At 42.7% G+C, this 24258-nt stretch overlaps 1 protein-coding gene across 3 annotated transcripts in view; it reads right to left on the bottom strand.

Moving 5' to 3' along the window:
• Nucleotides 1-14979, bottom strand: part of RAI14 (retinoic acid induced 14) — a 167279-nt gene extending 152300 nt beyond the window's left edge. For all 3 annotated transcript variants that reach the window (XM_060761372.2, XM_060761371.2, XM_060761370.2), the window contains exon 1: nt 14762-14979. The gene's annotated coding sequence lies outside the window, so the exon portion shown is untranslated. The remainder of the gene's footprint in view (nt 1-14761) is intronic.
• Between the last annotated feature and the right edge of the window lie 9279 nt (nt 14980-24258).

The following is a 24258-nucleotide window of genomic DNA, read 5'->3' on the forward strand; positions in this document are numbered from 1 at the left end:
ACTCCTGAACAGGAAATAGAAAACAATGAACAACAGCAAATCCTACTGAAATGAACAACTTCCACTGGAAGTTGTCACAGTGAGGACCTGGAAAATGACTAGACAGATATCTTCTCTAGGAATGTGTTGGGTGTCCAAAGCAATTCTATGTGAGTAGAAGAATTCTATAGAATTTAGAAAATTTCTACAGAGCACATATTTGTCAGATGTGAGTAGGTGAAATGATGGGAACCAGTGCTATGGGCACAAGAGTAATACTGTACATCCACACATCTGCCACATACATAATCTGTACATTTTCTCTTATCTCACCACTGCAGAGATATCCAGGGCATTAAGATGGGGATTATGAGGCACTAATTCCTATTATCCTTCAACTACCAAAGATGCTGAAAACCCATGTAAAACAATAAGAGATGGGTCCCTCTGTGTGCATTAGAGTATTACGCTCTTAAAAAATTCAATTCTGGCATTATTAACAGAGAAGAGATCCATGTACTAAGCTCCACAGAATGAGGGCAAATGCACATTTGCCAAAGAAAATGGAATAATCCTAACATTTGAAGAACAAGGAAACATGGGGATATCCTAGGCAATTCATCAGTCGGCACTTCTGTAGACATCATCATCACAATTTAATATAGTACAGTACATTCAATTTTCCAACTTCAGAGGTGAAGGAAATAGGAAACGGGATGTACACGCAAGTCCAACTGATGCTCTTGGCTGAGATTCAAAGAGTTTGGCTGTTTGCTTTAGAATTTTTTAAAACGATCTGGAAGTGCTTTCCTGTCAAAATATAATGTTTGTCCCAGAACAAAGTCGCATTTTCAAATTATCAAAGGCAATGAAAAATATTATGAAATCCCCTCCCCTTCATTAGAAACATTCACTTGTAGGAGGAAGGGCTCCATCCTTCTTGAAAAAGATCTGAATTTTAAAAACTCCAGACCTCTTCACAAATCATATATCATGCTAGCGGTGCAGTTTTGGAGAGGAAAGTCCTCTTCTCAGCTCTAAATAGCTTCTGTAAATGCAGTTCAACTCCCCGGTGCCAAGCCAAGGGTAAAATGTGGCCAACCACAAAATACCAAGACCATAAAATGGCTCACTAGGGTAGCAGTTCCTAAACCTTGTTCAAATTTTCCAGAGAAGGCTCCTTTCCTTTATCTACTGCCAGCATTCCTTTTCCCTGTTTCATTTCACAGAAAATTGTCCCTAGTATTTCTGTATTTCACTTATCTAAAGCAAAATAAAATCCATTCTTTTCATGATGAAGATGAGGTTTTCAAATCAGGGGACAGTGCTGTATCTAAGGCAAGGATGAGGAACCCTGTGGTCCCCCAGATGGTTTCGGATTCTAATTCCCATTGCCCTTAGCCAGCATAGGCAATGCTTAAGAATGATGGGAGATGTACTCAAACAAAATCCAGACAAAAATATGTTCCTTACTCATGAAAGCTACCTACCAGTTGATGTGACATTTGAATGAATAAGTTCACTTAACCACAACTATGCACACCAACTATTAGGGAGGATTGAAGGGGCTGGACTTTAGCACAGTGGGTTGGGGTGAGCTCTCAACAATCAGCCCAGCTTCTGCTCACCTAGCAGTTCGAAAACAGTAATGTAAGCAGATAAATAGGTACCACATTGGCGGGTAGGTAACAGAATGCGCCCATGCAGGCATGCCAGCGATTTGATAGGGAGATCGTCTAAAGATAACAAAGCTCCTCGACATGCAAGATGGATCCACAGCACCCCTCTATGGCCGGAGTCAAACACAGCCTCCAGATGCCGAGGATGGAAAAAGATGGGAAGGGTTTACCTCTGTTTACGTACTGTCTGTCTTTGTTAACTGTATAATGGCATTGGATGCTTTCCGTATATATGTACTGTAATCGGTCCTGAGTCTTCTCACGGACATAGGGCAGAATATAAATAAAGTATATTATTATTGAAGGGACAGGTTGCAACTCAAGTCATGGTGGACAAAAAAGTGAACCTACAACCACATGCATCTGTATTATTTAAATGTTTTTACTCTGCTCTTCAACATTATTAATTCCCAATAAGGCTCCTGTCCTCTAAGACACAGCACAAAAGAAAAAGGAAGCAGGAGAAGGCAAAATGAAAAGCTCAAAACTTAAGTAACAGTTATGAGAGGGGTACCCAAAGAGAAGAGAAACAAAAAGCTCGCATAGGGAAGCTGATGAAGAAACACAACATACAAACGATCTACAGACACACTAAGAAAATCCAACAAATGCTACATTCAGCAAAGGACAAGAGGGATCCTCTCACCTCTGCAGGAATTTATCATATTCCATGCAACTGTGGACAAGTCTACATAGGGACCACCAAACACAAATCAAGGATCATGAAAGGCACTGCAGACTACTTCAACCAGAGATATCAGTCTAAGCAGAGCACCCGATGAACCAACCTAAACACAGCATATTACTTGAGAACACAGAAATGCTGGACCACTCTAACAACCACCATGTCAGACGACGCAGAGAAGCCATTGAAATCCACAAGCATGTGGACAAAAAAGGAGGAAACCATGAAAATGAACAAAACCTGGTTACCAGTATTAAAAATAAAATCTAAAATCAGGACAGTAAATAAAGCAACACTCAAAAAGCAGTAGAATTCCATACACGAAACAATCTGGGCCAACTAACACCTCCCAATAAAGGATTCTCCCAGGCAGCAACCTGCCAGGCTTTGGAGCTGCAAGGCCATTAAATGCTAATCAAGGTGGCCATTTGAGACATTCACACTTGCCATAAGCAGAGTTCTTTCTTCCACCCTGGACATTTCATAGATAGATAAACTTCATTTGCCTAGTTTCCAACAGACCTCACAACCTCTTAAGATGCCCTGCCATCGATGTGGGTGAAACATCAGGAGAGAATGCTTCTGGAATATAGCCATACAGCTCGGAGAGCTCATAGCAACCCAAAAAGCTCACAGTCTCAACAACTGCTTTCCATCTATTCTTCTGCCATAGAATGATATTATTACTACTGCTGTTATTATTATTATTATTATTATTATTATTATTATTTTATTGGACCTTAAAGGTCACAATCAGATATGATAGCATCATTGAATGTGTTGCCTGAAACCCAGCATGCCACCCTTTCTTTTGAGCACATATAAACAGGCATATTTAAAGTTCATGTTTTTGAAGCACATTCAAAGTTCTTATTTTAGCTAATATGTGCCCTATCTAGAACATCTTTACTTCTCTTTAAAAAGAGACTCCAAGTGGGGGAGGGGACAGCTGGCGTGCTGCATGGCAGCATGGTGTACATGTGCAGGCAAGGGAGAGCATGTGAGGCCGGAGGGAGGCTCGTGCCAGAGAGGTTCTATGTTGGAAATTTGGCCCAATTCTATCGTTGGTGGGGTTCAGAATGCTCTTTGATTGTAGGTGTACTATAAATCCCAGTAACTACAACTCCCAAATGTCAAGGTCTATTTTCCCCAAACTCCACGAGTGTTTGCAATTGGACATATTGAGTATTTGTGCCAAGTTTGGCCCAGATCGTTTGAATCCACAGTACTCTCTGGAGGTATGTGAACTACAACTCCAAAACTCAAGTTCAATGCCCACCAAACTCTTCCAGTATTGGGAGTTCTGTGTGCCAAGTTTGGTTCAATTCCATCATTTGTGGAGTTCAGAATACTCTTTGATTGTAGGTTAACTATAAATCCCAGCAACTACATTTCCCAAATGACAAAATCAACCCCACCAATATTCAAATTTGGGTGTATTGGGTATTTGTGCCAAACTTGGTCAAGTGAATGAAAATACATCCAGAATATTAGATATTTACATTGCAATTCATAACAGTAGCAATGTAGCAACAAAATAATATTATGGTTGGGAGTCACCACAACACGAGAACTGTATTAAGAGGTCACAGCATTAGGAAGGTTGAGAAACACTGCTCTACGGTTAAGAGAAAGTGGCATGCCTATGGATACCCAATGGGTTTCCATGGATGAGCATGGATCTGAACCCTTGTCCCCAGAGCCCTAGTCCAATATTAAACCACAACACTATGAGCTGTGACAAACCCCTTCTGAAAAAATCTTTTCAAGAAAACCTTGCCATAAATTGGAAACAACTTGAGGACATGCAACATTTGTGTAAGTTAAGTGAGGTGAGTCTTTTTGAAAGGCTTCTTTAATAGGGTACACGGCAGCCTTGTGGGTGGCACGTTCTAGTTTTTAACAACAGAAGCAGAGATGTTCTTGATATTAAAAGCCTATTATTCCCTCTCTCAAAGGTTGGAATAAGAACCCTTGAAAAGATTTTCCTGTCTCTCGATCATTACTTCTCCTTTTGGTTCATTAAATGATAACATTCCTTCTGAGCCACTAACCCAGTTTTTATCTTCAAATGCAAGTTCTGCCGCTCCATCAATTAGCCACAGGCCTGCTCTTGCTCGGCTCAGTTGTCGACCCGAATATCCAGCCCTGTCAAATCTATCACACAGTCCCCCTCCAGTCAAATGAAAGCAGCACCAAATCTTCTATCAGGACTGCTGCTCAACCAAAGCACTCAAAACCGTCACGTTATGGGTCAGCCATTGCTCATTCTCATATAAGATTTTGTCATATCTAAAGAGGGAAAGCCCTTCAGTCACTCGTTATCATTCTTGTACCCTCTTATTGATTGTTATATATTCCAAGTTGATATAATTTTCTGCCATTTCAATTCAAACTGTTGAATCGAAATGGCTCACCAATGCTTCCTCTTCATCTTGGAAAGAAGTGACACGAGTGGAGTGCCATAAGCAGGATTCCATCCTGGGCCCGGTTCTGTTCAACATCTTCACTAATGACTTAGATTGGAAAAGGGTTAGAAAAGATAATCATCAAGTTTGCACCAAATTGGGAGGGATAGGTAATACTCCAGAAGACAGGAGCAGAATTCAACATGATCTTAACAGATTAGAGAGATGGCTCGACAGCTGTACATGTGAAAAAGAACTTGGGAGTCCTCATGGACAACAAGTTAAACAGGAGCCAACAATGTCATGTGGCGGTAAAGAAAGCCAATTTGAGTTTGGCCTTCATAAGTAGGAGTCGAGCATTTAGATCCAGGGAAGTCATACTACCCTTCTATTCTGCCTTGGTTAGACCACATCTGGAACACTGTTTCCAATGGTGAGCAACACAATTACAGGGAGCTGTTGACAAGCTGGAAGAGGGTGACAAAAATGATCAAGGGTCTGGAGAACAAGCCCTATGAGGAAAGGCTTAAAGAGCTGGGCATGTTTAGCCTGAAGAAGAGAAAGCTGAGGGGAGACATGATGAGGGCCATGTATAAATATGTGAGGGGAACTCATAGGGAGGAGGGAGCAAGCTTGTTTTCTGATGCCCTGGAGACTAGGATGCAGAACAATGGCTTCAAACGACAGGATAGAAAGGAGATTCCACCTGAACATTAAGAAGAACTTCCTAACAGTGAGAGCTGTTCAGCAGTGGAACTCTCTGAAGGCTCCTTCTTTGGAGGCTTTTAAACAGAGGCATGATGGCCATATGTTGGGGGTGCTTTGAATATGATTTCCCTGTTTCTTGGCAGGTGGTTGGACTGGATGGCACATGAGGTCTCTTCCAACTCTCTGATTCTATGATTTTAGTCCAAATGATAGGCACTCCAATTTCTAATTCCACTTAATCCATATTAGGAAGTAGAGTTTAGTAAACTTAATACTACAATGATTTGTGAAAAAGAAAAAAAAACCTAAATCTCTATGTTCCAAACATGGAGATTATCAAGAATCTTATAGCACAGTAAAGCACATTTCAGTGCTCCTGATTGTTTCCTTTTACCTTATCAAACTCTTCTCTTTTCCCATGCACTGTGCTTAGTTCAGGGGCAAACAGATTCCAGAAAGGAATGAACAAAATCTGGCTACCAGTATTAAAAAAAGTCTCTAAAGACAGTAAATAAAGAACAACACTCTGAAAACTGGGGAATTCCAGACATGAAATAATCAGGGCCAGCCAACAAAGGATTCCCCCAGGCAGAAACCAACCAGGCCTTGAAGCTGCAAGGCTTTTCAATGCTAATCAAGGTGATTAATTGCAACATTCACAGTTGTCTCCAACAGACAAGAGTTCTTCCTCCCACCCTCGACCTGCCTAGTTCCCAATACACCCACAACCTCTGAGGATGTCTGCCATAGTTGTGGGCGAAACGTCAGGAGAGACTGTTTCTGGAACATCATCATATAGCCCGGAAAACTCACAGCAGCCCAGTGGTTCTGGCCATGAAAGCCTTTGACATGCTGTCCACAGTCATGCTGACCACATGACCTTGGAGGTGTCTAAGGACAATGCCGGCTTTTTGGCTTAGAAATGGAGATGAGCACCAACCCCCAGAGTTGGACATGATTGGACTTAATATCAGGGGAAAACCTTTACCTTTATTATAATACCAAAAAAGAGAGTTGCAGTGAAGATTAAAAATAAGCAACTTACATACTGATTAATTCTGCAATTGTTCCCAAATGAACAAAATACTGATGAAATAATAAAAGCCACTATGCTGTGCATATATGACAATCTGCTAAAAGTATGATTCCAAGACCTGATTGAAGCTTCATTCCAGAAATGCATATTTATGTTTGAAGATGCAAAGATTAATGCTATTTGCACCACGCAAACACCATGCCCTTCGCAAGACTTTCATAGAGCCAATTAACCATCATAATGAACCATATCTTTCATCTGCACCACCAGGTCATACTGTGTTTGACAGAAGATGTGCCAAGAGAGCAAATTGTGAATCTCCAAGAATAGATTCAGTGATTTTAATCCACTATAATGGGTAATACTCCCAGGTTTCTGTTCAAACTGTTTTCAGACAGCTATGTTGGAGAGCAATGCTTAAAGGGCCAACTGCTTCTGAGCCCAGTGAACTGCACCCTGGTCAAGCTGTTGAGAGATGGGGATAAGTATTGCTCAAAATGTCTGGAGGGTATATCTCCTGAAGCTATCAAATGCATATTTTAATTCTATGATTCCCTCATCGTTAATCAGCAAATGCATGCCTTCACCAGTATGTCAAGGCTGAACATGGCTTTTTGTAGTTATCTAGACACTTGTAAAACATATCACCAATTCAACATCCCCTCAGTGGATTGCGAGGATCTACAAGTGGGTCTACACAAGGCTGAGCCTTACAATCATCCTCAACCTATTGACACGGTCCCAAAGCTGCCATATAGATCAGTTACCTGGTCCATAGGGAGCAGGAAAGATAGCAGCATGTGGCTCATACCCAAATGCAAAGTGATGACATCAGGACTGAGATCACCCGAGGATTCCAGCAGATCTCAGTGCTGATGTCACTATTTCACATATGGCCACACAGAGCAGGGAAAAGACATGCAAGGTGGCATCAGGGACCTTTCAGTATGTTTTGGTGGACAGCCTGAAATCCCTGTAGTGCCCGAAAGGGGCATCCACACATAAGGGTGACATGTGTTTGTGGATCTTTCTAGCAGGATGCTTGTAAGGGATAAGTTCAAGGACATGGACAAGATGGATGCAGTTGCTTTCACTCGTAATAGATGCACTAGGACATAGATTCCTAGATAAGAATTATCTCAAGTTTTAAAAACCAATGGCTTGTTTTAGTTTTCCCACTTTTGCAGGGTTCTGCATCCCTAACCCTAGTGAATGTGAGAAGCTGACTGTCTTTTCACAAGAGTGCCCAAAGCTGCAACCATGTAATGTTACCTGGTATTCTGCCTGTGTGTGCACTCCAAGATGAACAGCTGTCATAAGAAACTTCATCTTCTTAATAAAGTTCTCCCAAATATACCCTCTTTTAGTCTGTCACTGCTACATTTGCCAACCAGAAAAAGAAACATTTGGCTTAGCACCAAAATGCAAGGTGAAAGGATGGTTGAGAGCCATCCATTCAAGCACGTTAGCTCCTTTGTACCCTTTAGCTGTGCCTGCAGAAACTTATCTATATTTCACCACCTTGAAGATCCAACAGGCAAAAAAAAATGTTCCTTCATACTGTAGGAGATTATGGATTCAACATGCAATTGAGTTCCACATGCAACTGACTTCCTTGGTCCGTTTTCACATCACATGTTTTAATTGAACACGGGGTGTGAATGTGACAAAGACACGGTAACCTGCCTACAGATCTTTCAACTCCTGGTCCAGTGCTCTAATCAATAAACCACACTGCTTTATTAATGTAAGTACAGTTAACACTGCAGAATTAATGTCATTTGACACCACTTTAAATGCGATGCCCTAATGCTATGGAATCATGAGAGTTGTAGATTTTTTACCCTTCTTTGTCAATCTGTAGCTCTCAGTATTCCATAGCACTGAAGTAGTAAGAAGTGCCAAACTGCATTTATTCTACAGTGTAGATGTATCAGCAATTAGCAGAGAAGGTTAAACCATCAGCTATAGAAAATCTTGTCGACTGGAATGTTGGGATGAGCTCCCACTGTCAGCCCTAGCTTCTGCTTACTAGCGGTTTGAAAACAGAAATGTGAGTAGATAAATAGGTACCACTCTAGCAGGGAGGTAAAAGGCGCCCCTGAAAACATGCCAGAAATCCGATCAGGAAGGCGTCCACAGACAATAGGCCCCTTGGCATGGAAAAATTCTCCGTAGCAACCTATGGATGTGAGAGCTGGGCCATAAGTAAGGCTGAGCGAAGGAAGACAACACGCTTTTGAACAGTGGTGCTGGAGGAAAATTCTGAGAGTGCCTTGGACCGCGAGAAGATCTAACCAGGCCATACTCCAGGAAATAAAGCCCGACTGCTCACTGGAGGGAAGGATATTAGAGACAAAGATGAAGTACTTTGGCCACATAATGAGAAGATAGGAAAGCTTGGAGATGATAATGATGCTGGGGAAAATGGAAGGAAAAAGGAAGAGGGGCTGACAGGGAGCTATGGTGTGTGCTGGCCCATAAGGTCATGAAGAGTCGGAAGCGACTGAACAAATAAACAACAAAGCACCACCTCATGGCCGAGTCAAGCACAGCCTCCAGATGCCAGAAATGAAAAAGAGGGAAGCCTTGCCTCTGTCTATGTACTGTCTGTCTTTGTTAATTATATAAGGGTATTGAACGTCTGCCTTATATGTATTCTGTAATTCGCTTTGAGTTCCCTTGGGGAAATAGAATGGAATATAAATAAAGTATATTATCCAAAACTGTCCGCCAATGAAGTCTTTTTATACTGGCCCAGTCCCGTTTTTCCTCCTCAATCTCAGTGGAAGTCTTTATAGCAACATTAGTACTAAGAGCGCAGAAGAAACACAGATTTTGGGTCCTGGGTTGCAGCTGCACATATGAATTAAACAATATAATATAGTTTTGAGTTGGAGAAGAATGAGGTTCAATTCTAGCCAATCCTACTACAGTTGTATGTGCCAGTCTGCAACTGGCAAAGTAAACAACAGTGGCCAGCAGAGCCTCTTAATTTACTATGTATGAAACGAAAAAGGAATGCATGTAGAATTGTATCTCCAGGCACTCACAGCATGTTCAGCAACACAGCTAGTTAAATCTGGCCATCAAATGGAAAACCCTAACAAAAGTGGCTGGTGAAAAACAAAGAATTATCCCTAGATGCACTTTGTAGGAAGCTTTCAAACGGTTTCTAGAAAACATTGTTTTCAACTTATGCAAAGTTTATCTGATCTGACCGATTCATTTCACAGCTGCATGTTGTTAGTGGTAGATAAAAAGTTTGGTACAACATGCTCTTGTTTTTGTGGTGTAGGAAGTGATCGTATTCTCACCAAGTTATTTCTGGGACCAAAACTTCTGTTAAAGTAGTAACACCCAGAGAAGTATTTCCTATACCCAACCAGCACAGTCCAACTTACAGCACCGAATAAGTTAAAGGATAGCTTCCTGTGAATAAAAAAAAAACTACATCCTTTGCTTCGGTCACTAAAACATTTCTACAAGCCGGCAATTCTTGTTTATGTACATATTTATTTATAACTTTTATACTCCACCCTTGATTCAAAAGGGCTCATCTTGTCAGTTAAGAGGTATGACTTCCTTTCTTCCTTCAGGTTTACAATCCAAAATTAAGGCATGACACACAAGGAAGGAGGAAGGAGAAGAGAGGAGGAAAAACAGTAAAGTGCCAGCGCTTATACTGAGAAATTTAGTAGAAATAATTCAGGAAACCAATAATCAAATGTAGGTAAAATCTCTTGTTTGGTTTTAAGGCTCATCCACAACCTTGGGAATTGAAGGATAAATCATTTCAGGAAGTGTGAAAACAAAACCAGCTTAGGCTAAGCAGATTCCTTGCAATGGGATCTTTGCTTTTAAATACATACCAGAGAGAAATATGATGCTCTGGTGCTACCTTGGTAGAAGCTAACTAGGATCATTCCTAACCAAAATACCTACTTTGAGGCTTTCTTGACAGGAGAAGCAAGCCTAATGATTTGAATTTCTTTTAGAATTTAACACTCATTATGTCTCAAAGGGAAGTTGAAGAGCTATCTGCTTCCCAGAAGCTCAGCGCAAGGTTAGGCTCTAGAAAAGACTTGTTCTTATCGTGTGTTTTCAATACATTTCCAGCAGAGTTTTCTTGGCCTGGTGGTGCAGCAGGTCAAACCGCTGAGTTGCTGAACTTGCTGACTGAAAGGTCAGCATTTTGAATCCAGGGAGCGGAGTGAGCTTCCGCTGTTAGCCCCAGCTTCTGCCAACCTAGCAGTTTGAAAACATGCAAATGTGAGTAGATCAATAGGTACCTCTTCTGCAGGAAAGTAATAGTGCTCCGTGCAGTCATGCTGGCCACATGACCTTGGAGGTGTCTATGGACAATACTTGCTCTTCGGCTTAGAAATGGAAATGAGTACCATCCCCCAGTTAGACACGACTAGACTTAATGTCACGGGGAAACCTCTACCTTTATTGGCAAAATTTATTTGTGGAAGAAGCCTCTGCCTTCCTCTGAGGCTGAGAAAGTGTGGCTTGCTCAAGGCTGAGCTGCAATTTGAATCCAAGTCTCCTGATGCCTAAGGTGCATCTAGACTGTCAAAGTAATGCATTCCGACACTACTTTACTGGCACAGCTCAATGCTATGGAATCCTGGGAGTGATAGTTTTACAAAGTCTTGGGCCTTCTATGCCAAAGTGCACCAAACTACAACTCCCAGGATTCCATAGCACTGAGCCATGGCAGCTAAAGTGATGCCAAACTACATTATTTATACAGTGCAGACGGTATAGTTTTTACTAAAAATACACTAAGGTTCCAATCACACTGATCTTTTAGAGGAAATGTATCAACAATCCTGGGTTGGGACAGGGAATGAATGAGAGAGAGAAAAGCAGGAGGAAAAGACTCTTTCTCCGGGACAGAGCTTGCAACACCCTTCTGCTTTCAATACGTTTTAGGTCTATATCATTTTGGAGTCCCTGGTGATGCAGTGGGTTAAAAAACTGAGTTGCTGAACTTGCTGGCTGATAGGTTAGCGTTTCAAATCTGGGGAGTGAGGTGAGCTCCCACTGTTACCCCAGCTTCTGCCAACATAACAGTTCGAAAACAAGAAAAAGTGAGATCAATAGGTACCACTCCGGTGGGAAGGTAACAGCACTCCATGCAGTCATGCTGGCCACATGATCTTGGAGGTGTCTAAGGACAACGCCTGCTCTTCGGCTTAGAAATGGAGATGAGCACCACCCTATGGAGTTGGACACGACTGGACTTAATGTCAAGGGGAAACCTTTACCTATCTATATCTTCCAATAGTCTCTGTCTTTTAATAGTGTCTAATAATAATAATAATTTTAATGGTCTTATGTTTTCATCTACGCATCATACCTTACTTGAAGCCTTAGAGTGACAGGTAAAAAAATAATCCATTGTTATTGTTGTTACTACTATCTTCCTGGAGGAACTTTTGCACTTTCTTTCCAGGAAAAGTTAGTCAAAGGCACACACATGCAGTCACTCCAGACCAAATGCCTGATTTAATACTTTAAAGGGAAACAATAGGAGGGAAAGAAATCTTGATGGGGTTTCATGGCTTGACCCTTGCGTGATTTCGCCACTGAGAGATTCCTTTCCCCACATCACCATCTCCTTAATCTCTTTCCGGAAAATAAAGGGAAATTCCCTCCACAATGAAGAGCAAAGCGGACTATAAACTGAATACATGAAAGAAGTAAATATGGTGCTCACATTTACCCTTTAGACCAGACATGGACCAACTTGGGACCTCTGGGTGTTTTGGACTCCAACTCCCACAATTCCTAACAGCCTCAGGCCCCAATTGTGGGAGTTGGAGTCCAAAAGACCCAGAGGTCCCAAGTTTGCCCATGCTTGCTTTAGACCTTCAAATGCACCAAATTGCAACTCCCATCATCCCTCTAACAGATGAAAGATACCAGTGAACACGTAATACATAAACATTCAGTAAATACGCTTGGGAGATACGTTGCTCCATGCACACTTATCCCCCTTCCTCCTGTAGACCCAGATTGCAACCCCCATCATCTCCTTAACAGCTGTGAACACATAGATATTCAGTAAATACACTGGGGAAGCCATCACTTCACTCGCACTTATCTCACTTCCTCCTCTAGGACCTCCCGATACTTTGTACTGTAACTACCATCATCCCCAGAATTGCTGGAGGATACAATTGAATGTTGATACCGTGGGAGAAGGGATTTAATTCCCTTTGACATATCTCCCCCTTCCAGCAACGTCCAGATGTGTCAGACTGCAATTCCCATCATTCCCCCAACAGCTGGAGGGCACCACTGAGTAGTTAAATACAGTAAATGTGTAAATATCCAGAAGGAAGAAGGGCATAGGTCTGTGAACAACTGCAACCCCCTTTCCTGGTGACCTCCAGTTGGACTGCAACTCCCATCATCCCCCAACACCTGGAGGACGCAACTGAGTATGTAAATACAGTAAACATTCAATAAATATGGTGGAAGGAGGGACAACATTCCCTCCCACTAATTCCTTCCTTCCCAGTGACCTCCAGATGTGTCGGACTGCAACTCCCATCATCCCCTTAACAGCTGGAGGACACAACTGAATATGTAAATACAGTAAATATTCAATAAATATTGTGGAAGGAGTGACAACATTCCCTCCTGGCAATTCCTTCCTTCCTGGGCACCTCCAGATGCGCAGGACTGCAATTCCCATCATCCCCTTAACAGCTGTGAGTACTAAGAAATGTAGTACTGGAAATGTAGTAAATATGCAAAAATTCATGGAGAACAGGGTTATGGCTCTGCGCAATATTGCACCCCCCTTTTCCTGGCAACTTCCAATTGGTCTGCAACTCCTATCATCCCCTTAATAGTGGGAGAACACAACTGAATGTGTAAATACAGTAAATATTCAATAAATATGGAGGAAGAAGGGACATCATCCCTTCCTGCTAATTCCTTCCTTCCTGGGGACCTCCAGATGTGCCGGACTGCAACTCCCATCATCCCCTTAACAGCTGGAGGACACAACTGAGTATGTAAATACAGTAAATATTCAATAAATATGGTGGAAGGAAGGGACATCATTCCCTCCTGCTAGTTCCTTCTTTTCCAGGGTACTCCAGATGCGCGGGACTGCAACTCCCATCATCCCCTTAACAGCTGTGAGTACTGGAAATGTGGTAAATATGTAAAAATTCAAGAGGGGAAGACATGTATGGCTCCATGCACCATTGCATTCCCCCTTTCCTAGCGACCACCAGTTGGACTGCAACTCCCATCATCCCCCAACATCTGGAGAACACAACTGAATATGTAAATACAGTAAATATTCAATAATTGTGGAGGGAATTCCCTTTGACTAATTCTTTCCTTCCAAGGTATCTCCAGACGTGCAAGACTGCAACTCCCATCATCTCCTTAACAGCTGTGAGTACTAAATACCGGAAATGTGGTAAATATATGAAAATTCAAAGGGGAAGAGGGTTATGGCTCCAGGCACCATTGCACCCCATATTTCCTGGCAATTCCACTGAAACTCCCATCATCCCCCTGAAGACTGGATGAACACCAATGCATACTAAATATGTACATATGAGGGAAGTGGGAATATCATTACCTTGCTCCGTGGGTACTTATCCCCTCCCCTCCAGAACCATTGCACCCTCTATTTCCCGTTGGATTGCAACTCCAATCATCCCCCTGAAGACTGGATGAACACCAATGCATACTAAATATGTACATATTCGGTACACATGAGGGAAATGGCAATATCATTACCTTGCTCCGTGGGTACTTATCCCCTCCCTTCCTATTTCCCGTTGGACTGCAACTCCCATCATCCCCCGAAGACTGGAGGAACACCAATGGATACGAAATATGTACATGTTTGGTAAATACGGGGGGAAAGGGAGCATCATTACCTTATCCCATCCCCTCCCCTCCCAGAGGCGCCAGATTGTAAGTCCCATCATTCCCCTTAACAGCTGGGGGAACCCACGGAAGGCAAGGCGGCTCTGAGCTGCCAGCTGCCTGTCTCCCTTCCTTGCCTGCTTGCCCTTCTTTCCTTCCCTGAGACAAAGCTGCCATTCATCGCCTCCGACGGGGGTCCCCCGGCCACAAAAGAGGGAGAGAGACAGAAGGAGAAGAGGGGGGGAGAAAGAGGGAGAGCCAAGGAGGGAGGCCAAAGTGGGGAAGAGAAGAGAAGCACGCGAGATTCCGAGCAGACTCCCAAGAAAACACCAAAGTTGGGAGGAGAAGCGCTCACCCCATGGAAGAGCCGCCCGTCCTGCTCCGGGATGGACTCGCGAGTGGGGAAGGAGGAAGCCCATTCACGGCAGGCGGCGAGTTGCAAGGAGGAGGAGGAGGAGGAGGAGGAGTGGCCACGGAGGAAGAAGGGGAGGAGGAGGAGGCGACTGGGCGAGCGAGCGGCATCCCCGCCCACGCGGCCAAAGGCGCCGCTCCCGCCGCTCCGCCTGCAGGGCTCGGCTCTGGGGCGAGCAGCCCCACATTCTGGGAAAGGGGTCACGTGGGCACAGAGGGGGTGGGATTACTCACTCCACTACCTCCCCCCCCCCCTTCGCCGCCCCACGCGGCTTCCCTTGCGCCAGTAGTTGCTTGCGCCGCCGCCGGGCCACGCGTGGTTGTTCTCTAGCGCCCCCCGTGGCAGCGGGTGGTGTTGCAGTTTCGTTTCAAACCTCGCTAGAGAGACCAAAGGGGCACTCTATAGGACAATTACACTATGGCAGTGGTCCCCAAGCTTTTTTTCCCCTCAATGTATTGTCAAAGGCTTTCATGGCTGGAATCACTCAGTTCTTGTGGGTTTTTTCGGGCTATATGGCCATGTTCTAGAGGCATTTCTCCTGACGTTTCGCCTGCATCTATGGCAAGCATCCTCAGAGGTGAGGTCTGCTGGAACTGGGAAAAAAATCTGTGGAATGATCAGGGTGAGACAAAGGGCTTTTGTAAGTTGAGCTAGGTGTGAATCTTTCAACTGATCACCTTGATTAGCATACAATGGGCTGACTGTGCCTGGAGCAAACTCTTCTTGAAAGGTGATTAGATGTCCCTGCCTGTTTTTCTCTCTGCTGTTTTTGCTGTTGCAATTTTAGAATTTTTTAATACTGGTAGCCAGATTTTGTTCATTTTCATGGTTTCTTCCTTTCTGTTGAAATTGTCCACATGCTTGTGGATTTCAATGGCTTCTCTGTGTAGTCTGACATGGTGGTTGTGAGAGTGGTCCAGCATTTTTGTGTTCTCAAATAAAATGCTGTGTCCAGGTTGGTTCATCAGGTGCTCTGCTATGGCTGATTTCACTGGTTGGAGTAGTCTGCAGTGCCTTTCATGTTCCTGGATTCGTTTTTGGGCAATGCTGCGTTTGGTGGTCCCTATGTAGACTTGTCCACAGCTGCATGATACACGGTAGACTCCTGCAGAGGTGAGAGGATCCCTCTTGTCCTTTGCTGAACGTAGCATTTGTTGGATTTTCTTGGTGGGTTTGTAGATTGTTTGTATGTTGTGTTTCCTCATCAGCTTCCCTATGCGGTCAGTGGTTCCCTTGATGTATGGCAGGAACACTTTTCCTCTGGGTGGATCTTCATCTTGACTCTTGTGGCTTGTTCTTGGTCTTGCAGCTCTTCTGATGTCTGAGGTGGAGTCTCCATTGGCCTGGAGAGCCCAGTTGAGGTGGTTCAGTTCATCTTGGAGGAGGTGGGGTTCACAGATTTTTTTTTGATTTTTTTTTTTTACCAAGGACCACTTGACTCTCTGCCCCAGAGTGTGATGGCGACTCCTTCTTTGGAGACTTTTAAACAGAGGTTGGATGGCCATCTGTCGGAAGTGTTTTGAATGCAATTTCCAGCTTCTTGGCAGGGGGTTGGACCCATGAGGTCTCTTCCAACTCTTCCAATTCTAATATCCTTATTTTTTATCCCAACTGTTTTCCAATATAGGGACTCAATGACAAACTTGACACAATACAATTAAAACAGAGCAAATGCATTGCAATATGGATATAAAATCTTTAAAAAAACACCGATTAAAACCTTTGTGTCATGGAATAAAAGCATATTAAAATACATTTAACACTACACCCCAACCCCAAGATTCCATTCACACGATAACAATAACAACAACAGCAGCAACAATAATGTTATTTCTTCCCTGCCTCTCTTCGTGGCTTGAGATTGGATACAACATAAGGTGCATCTACACTGTAGATTTAATGCAGTTTGGCATGCATTAACTTCCATGGCGCAATGCTGTTGAATCATGGAAATGACACTGGTGAAATCATAGGAATTGTTGGTACCAGCACTCTTTGGCAGTGAAGGATAAAGGCCTTGTAAAACTACATCTCCTAGGATTCCGTAGCTTCGAGCAATGGCGGCTAAAGCAATGCCAAACTGCATTCATTCTACAGTGTTGATGCAGATTCAGTGGTGGGAGGGGAAATGGGAGAGAATCTTTGCCCTCCTTTCCTCAGGCAAAAGCAAACTGTTGCAACCTCTCATATCTTCTGTTTACTTCCGCTTTAATAACTTTTGTCATCTTGAACACACTCTGATACATGTTTGGTCACATGTGATATTGAGCTAGAATTTAGTGGCTCCCACCGAGGAGAGAGGAGCCCTCAGACCCACCAACGAGAGTCCGATACTCTGGCGAGCAAATGAAAGAGCCAATAGAATTTTCCCAGATTTTTCCCAAATAAATCTCACCAAAGTTGAAGAAAAGCCACCAAGTTGTATTTATTTCGTCCAGCTGGAACCGATGTCAAACCGCGATAATTCATCAGCAGAGACATACATGCAGTGAATTTCAGTACATTTTAATAGAAAAAAAGAGCTGTCAAAGTTTAAATTTCCCACCCGTGGCCCCTCAGCCGGCATCTCCCTGATTGGCTGTTGTCATCAGCTGGAGGGGAGGCGCTGCTGACGAAGCCGCACCTTAGCCAATCAGAAAGCCAGCGCCGCTTCAAGCTTTCAGCCAATGGGAACAGAGAAGGTGGTCCTTGTGAAGAACAATGAAGCAAATGTCCAGATGATTGAATTAAAGTGACTTAATGTGTCCAAATGGCTGGCGATAAATCTGTGAATAGATTCCTCAAGCTGGTCAGGTTTCCTGAAAGGTTGAGATATGCAGATATGGCTGGCACGATCGCCCAGCCCTGGTATTTCCTGGTCACAGATATGAGTTCATTGTGTTGTCTTATGTTTTTCTCGGTCCATAGGGAAATGACAAAAGGGAAGAAAGCTAGGGCATCCTGGCTTCCTTTGAAAGCAGGATGCCTCTTTGTTGGGAGATGACTGGTTTATCAAGGGGGTTCCCCCAAGTGATCCTGCTCTGAAAATTGAGGGGGCCAGGTTATTATCATGCAATCAGTCTTTGTTTGAAACCTTGAATCAATAGGGAAATGTATTGGGAAATGGGCTACCCAAGGCTGATGTCATGCTGGAGGTCACGAAAAGGTGGCGTCCCATATTTTATATACAGAAATACATACAGGGGTCAGGGAAATACATAAGGAAAAATAAAGCTAAGGGAATCTCATATGCACCCATCCCACCCACCAGAGTCCAAAAGAATAAGCATGAAATCATATCATCCCTTAATCATGAGAAGGGGGTCCGTAGGGCTTGCAGAAAAGTTCCATAAAGTTTTCGAAAGTCCTGGAAAGTTTGGGAAAGTTGTCCAAAGTTATAAAATTCAGAAAAAGGCAAGCGGGGAAAGGTGTCCCAGTATCCACAGGGTCCCTATGAACCGGCTGTTGACGTTGAAGATCGAGATCTGCCAGGAGAACTACAGATCCCTCCATGTCAAGGACCCAGGCGGCCAGTCGACATCTTAGGTTCCCTCTGGGGTGACCGCGACAGTTGCCCAAGATCGGCAGGCTCCCTGGACATCCACAAAATGGTGGCAGTGAGGTAACATCCTTGGAAGAACAGCTGGGCTCCAGGTTGAAGTTTTAGGAACAAAAAATGTTATTTCCGGGGCAGAAAGGGTAGCGGAGCGAAACCTAGATAGCCATTAGTCTTAGAATTCTCCCAGGAGAAGATTGGCACCATTTTCGAAGCGATTCGTTGACTCGCAGATATGGGGGCCCGAGGGGTTTCCGTATTTGTGGTTCAAGGGAACGCAGTTTTGGCCTCCCCAGGATGCAAGAATCGCATTCCAGGAGGGCCGGCAGCCATCTGCAGCCCGGGAGAAGAAAGGTTTATTAAAAAGGAAGTTTGAGGCAGTAAAAGGACACAAAGTAACACTATGGAGAGGGAAAGGTTACAATTAATTAATACTTTTTATTGGAGGGATTAGTTACAATGTTAGGAAGGGGACAAAGGAAAGAAATGAGAAGGCTTCTGAGTTGCAGCTGCTGCTGTGGCCATGTTCATGCGGTTGACCCAAATGGGACATTGGAGAACTGAGGAACTCCCTGCTGCAGGTCAGATCAGCTTGAAGGCAGGGAGTTCTGCATGCGGCCTCACATGTATCCTTGCTTTTATTTGTGACACGTTGGAGGAAATGTATGGGATTCTCACCTTTTGCTAAATGATAATGTGTACTGGCTCACAATGTTGCTTTGCAACCTTTTTTGCTCATATATAGGAAAGGCAATCCTGTTCTGCAGAGTCCTGTCCCGAGAGCATCCTCACCTTGCTATCAGGTTTCATCTTTTCTGAACTCAGCCAATTCAACAGAGAAGAGGAAGTACTTTATTGCAATGTCACCCAGGATTATTTACTCCAAATCCACAGCTACTTAGTACAAGTGTTTTAAACAAATGCAAATAAATATTATGTCAGAGGAGGCCGTGAGGCTAGCATTGTATTCCACCTTATAAATAAGTCCCAATGAGCTTTAGAATAAATAGGCACACTTTGAGTAAATATGGCCGCTTGACTGTAATTCTATGCAGGCCGACCTGGGAGCAAGTCTCACTGAACTAAATGGGAATACTTCCTTCCAAAGAATCATTTTCATGATTGTTCAGCGTGCTCAAAATCTAAACTGTTTCTTTGGCAGTGATGGTCATTTAAATAAGCAGGGAGCTGCTTCTGAGTAAACTTGGTTAGGCTCCAACTGCAAAACTTCCAGGAGATAATCTGATGTCATGGAAGTGACTGAAATAACAATCCTTTTGAGTTGTACAGAATGATGGGTAAACAAACCATTGTGATCTCTCTGGGTGCCAAGTCTGATTCATCCAAGGAGAGGGCTCTGCGCTGCCAACTCCCATTGGCAATGATGGTTAGGACCCAGCTGAAGACATAGGGTGCATCTACACTGTAGAATAAATACTGTTTGATACCACTTTAAATGACATTGCTCAATGCTATGGAATCAGTTTGGTAAGGAGCTAGCACTCTTTGGTGAGAGGACTGAAGACCTTGTAAAACTACAACTCCCACACACTTCCACTCTCTCCAAATGCCTCCCTACAAGACTGTCCCTAAGAGCTACACCTATCATAGAAAGTTGCCAGCATAGCTCTATTCAGACCAATATAAACTATGATGTAGTGATAACATTTGAACTGCAGGCCATCACCATCCAGGACTCTTATTCTCAATGCTTGGAACCAGCAGTGATTTCCTCTTTTTTCAAATTATGGAATACCTCTACTTCCATATATGAACAGAATGAAATATTTTGGAGATGGACCCAAGTCTAAACATGAAATTTAGGTTTCATACACACCTTATAAATATAAGTCAAATGCAATTTTATACAATAATTGGGTGCATGGAACAACATTTGTATATGTAAAGCCATCAGAAAGCAAAACTGTCACTATCCCATCTATCTGGACAATTTTGGAGAATTTTGGATTTTAGAATTCCACATAAAGGATACTCAACTTGTATTTCTTTTCATCTATAATCCACATTGAATCTCACACTTGAGAAAAAGCCATGGATATAAATGAAATGACTGATTGGAAAAACCCTGTTATGGAAGATGAGAGCTAGAATCCAAAACATCTGAAGGATTACAGGCTTCCCACATACAACTTAATGCAACCTAAAATGAGAGCCCCTTTTTGCAGAAATCTGGTAAGCTCTCTCATAGTTGTACAGGGTGTCCACACCTCATCCTTCCATGAGATGAGCTGGAGAGGTCTGCTGTGTGTCCTGTGTTTTGCCGGAATGCAATTGCGGAGGACACAAAAACAGTCTCCTTGGTGGCAACACTCACTTTCTAGGTGTTAACAATATTTTTCTTGTCCAGTCTTGTAATTCTGGTGGAAAGTAAAAGGTTTCCTTTTAATAGCATTTCTCCTTTGTCATTTATAAGAAAGAGCATTTGTTGTTAATGGTGGCTACATCAGAGATCTCAGATTTCTTGCTTTAAAGGATTGCTTAAGTCTCTAATATCCTGAGGTTTTTTAAAACGGTTGTTTTTATTGTGCTTATATTGGTGGTTTGAGTGCCTCTTTGGCAGAAAATACAGTCTATAAATATCTGCAGTCAATAAATACAGCATAAGATTGGACTGCATGGACCAAGTCCATTTGAAAATAGTGGTACAGTATAGTCAATAGAATAAGTGGGTGTGACTTGTTTAGAAAGGAAATTTCATTTTGCTAAGGCATGGTTAGAGTAGTTGCATTTGGTAATTCCCCCTTCTATGCTGCTCCTAAATAAGACTCGTTTTTTTTTTTCAGGAAGGATTTCTATGTTTTCAAGAGGGATCCATTTTGGGACCTTTTGCATAATATCTGGAACTCTTTCCCCCAGCTGGTATGTCACTGAAAGTAGAAAAAACTGTACACAGTCAGAATATTCCCCTGCTCACTTGCTGCCCTGCGGAGGGGAGAGTGTCTGAAGAGAAGACTCAACCTATTGGGGCATAGTCTTCCTATGCTGAACAACCAAAGACAACCACCTCCTTGGGTGCGAAATCCTGTAGGAATCCCAGCTGTACAAAGTCAGAATGTCTCCCCATTGAAAAAGGAACCTGTCTTTTTCCTCTACAGAGAGAAGCAACTGAAGTCTGGCTGCATTTCTCTCCCCAGAGAAAGGAGTCTCCTTTTCTCAGCAGGCAGAAATACAGCTAAGCTTTGGTATGTTCTGTTGACCAAGAAAGAGAGCTCATTTTTCCATGAATAGAAGTGACTGAAGCCCAGCTGTGTTTCTGTCTGCGAAGAAAGAAAGTGAACCATTTTCTCGATGGACAGAAACGATGGCAGTCCAGTTGAATTTCTGTCCACTGAGAAATAAGTAGATGTCTTTCTTGGTGGAAAGAAGCGACTAAAGCTTCTGAGAAAAGATATAGCCTCATTTCTCAGTAGAGAGAGATTTTGGCTCCACACAGCCAGGCTTCTCATCAGATTTGGCACTGGAGGGTGTGTGTGTGTGATTTTTGGGAGCTCAGTGCAGGCAGCAGGCCCAACGATAAACTACAGGCAGTCCCCGAGTTACAAACAGCCAACTTAGGTACAACTTATAGTGAAGAGTGGGGGGTGAGACAGCAAGAAGTGAGAGAAATCTACCCCTAAAATTCACTCCTGAAAGAGTTATCATGGGGAAAAGGAATCTTATCAATCCTTGTTTCCACAACAAACTATTTTTTTTCCAAAATCCAATGATCACAGGGACAGAAAGTGAAGTGAAATCTTTTGACCAGGGGCACAGACAACAAAACAAACACCGCAGGGTGTTAATCCTTCCTGATGCTATCCAAACTGTGTGTGTGGAGATTCATTTTTAAAATACACCTGTTCCAATTAACATACAAATTCAATCTATGAACAAAGCTCCAGAACTGATCCTGTTCATAATTTGCAGATTGCCTGTATATTGCAAAATGCACGTCAACAAAACCTGGAGTTACAGTTTCCTTATTCTTATTCCAGGCTGTTCAGTACCCAAATGTGAGAGTCATACTGTGCAAACACTAGCCTCTCCATTTTTTAAGGGAAAGCAGCCTATGTTCTCAACCCATGATTCAATGCTCATCCAATGTATGAAATTCAGGCAATGGCTGACACATTTGTTGTCTGGAGAAGAAACTTTTAAAAATACATATTTAAAGCTATTTTGAAAAATGTCCCTAATGGAGAAATTATCACTATTCTCCCCAAAATCTAATCAGAAGTGGTTGTGATTGGGAAGCAAAGTAAAGATGCTACCATAAAGCAAAAGGTTGCAGTGAAGACAAAATTATCTTGAAAATTGATATAAATTCATCATTATTATAGCAGAATTGCAAGTGGAAAAGCTGTAATTCAGGCAGTGCTGCAAAGTAGCTCTGTGTGGTTATAACAATTTTCAGGTAGCTAGAACACTATACATATCATCCATAGTGGCAATTTCCCTAATCACCATATTTTATTGACTGGTGAAATGCAGGGCCGTTCCACACAGCCACATAACAAAATATCAAGGCAGCAAATCCCACAATATCTGCTATGAACTGGGTTATCTGAGTCCACACTGCCATATATTCCAGTTCAAAGCAGAAAATGTGGGATTTTATTCAGCTGTGTGGAAGGGGTCTCAGAGGCAGCTACAGACACACCAGCCTTCTTTGCAGACAGAAATGTAGATTAATCACCATCAGCTGTTTCAGTTCTGGAGGAACTGAAAACCTCAAGGCTTATTAAATGTGGGGGAAACCCTGATGCAAATATATTATGATAGCCTTATTTGGACATGTTACATATCCTTGCTTATTTCATACTCCAGTAGCTGTTGTAAAGTCCCTCATTTTAAGCATTTTGTTATAGTAAAACTAGTTTTTTTTGGGGTACATCTTGATGGAGATATTCTAGGGCTTGTGTTTTATTCCATAAGCCCTGAAGGATCTCCACCAAGAAGTGCCCAAATATTTTCTCCATCTGCCATTTGGACTATTCCTGGCCTATCATAGGAAGTGTGCACTTCCTCAAGAAAGTCAAATTGTTTAGATCGACCACAGTCTAGTATCAGAGGAAGTACATGTACCTACAAAGGCAATCTCTGTATTACATAGCAGCCTTTTTCAAAACCACAAGAATGTCCGCAACTGAAATGAGTCTCCATAATTTTCCTCATTTTAGATATGTTTTTGGTTGGTTTCTGTACTCTTAGCTTTCACTTTAGCATTGCAGTGCAACAGGCTCCATTCCAGGAAGGAAACCATATGAGGTCCAAAGCTAGGCAAAACCACGGGGATATACGCCCACCCCATTCCACTTATAGAGCCCATCTAGACTGGACACTGAATCCTACATCTGTGCATTGCTAACTGGTGTTTGTAATTCATTTTGTATTTAAATTGTATAACAATAATAAAATAATGAAGTTGGAAGACACCACATGGGCCATCTAGTCCAACCCTCTGTCATGCAGGAAAAGCACAATCAAAGTACACCTGACAGATGACCATCCAGACTCTGTTTAAAAGCCTCCAGGGAAGGGGCTTCCACCAGTTTTAGTTTTATTTATTGCTCCCTTGAGTACCATCTTTGATGAAAAGACCAGGTATCCATTTCATAGGGAGTAACTTACAAAAGGGAGAGGTTCAATTTATCTAATGCAGTGGTTCCCAACCTTTTTTTTTTTTTTGACTCACTAACATTATTACCAAAAGGGTTACAAATCAGTTTTTGGTCAGCTTCAGATTTGGGGTGCTGATTCAGAAAATTGCATTGGATATACCACATCAGCTCTGGTTTCTGGTATAGAAGATATGCCATCCAGTAGTTGTCATCTACTCACCCACAGAAAACCATATTTAATAATCTAGAGCTGATGTGGTGGTAGTAATCTTTTGTGGGTAGTC

This window comes from Anolis sagrei, chromosome 2, assembly GCF_037176765.1.
Source record: "Anolis sagrei isolate rAnoSag1 chromosome 2, rAnoSag1.mat, whole genome shotgun sequence".
Lineage (NCBI taxonomy): Eukaryota > Metazoa > Chordata > Lepidosauria > Squamata > Dactyloidae > Anolis > Anolis sagrei.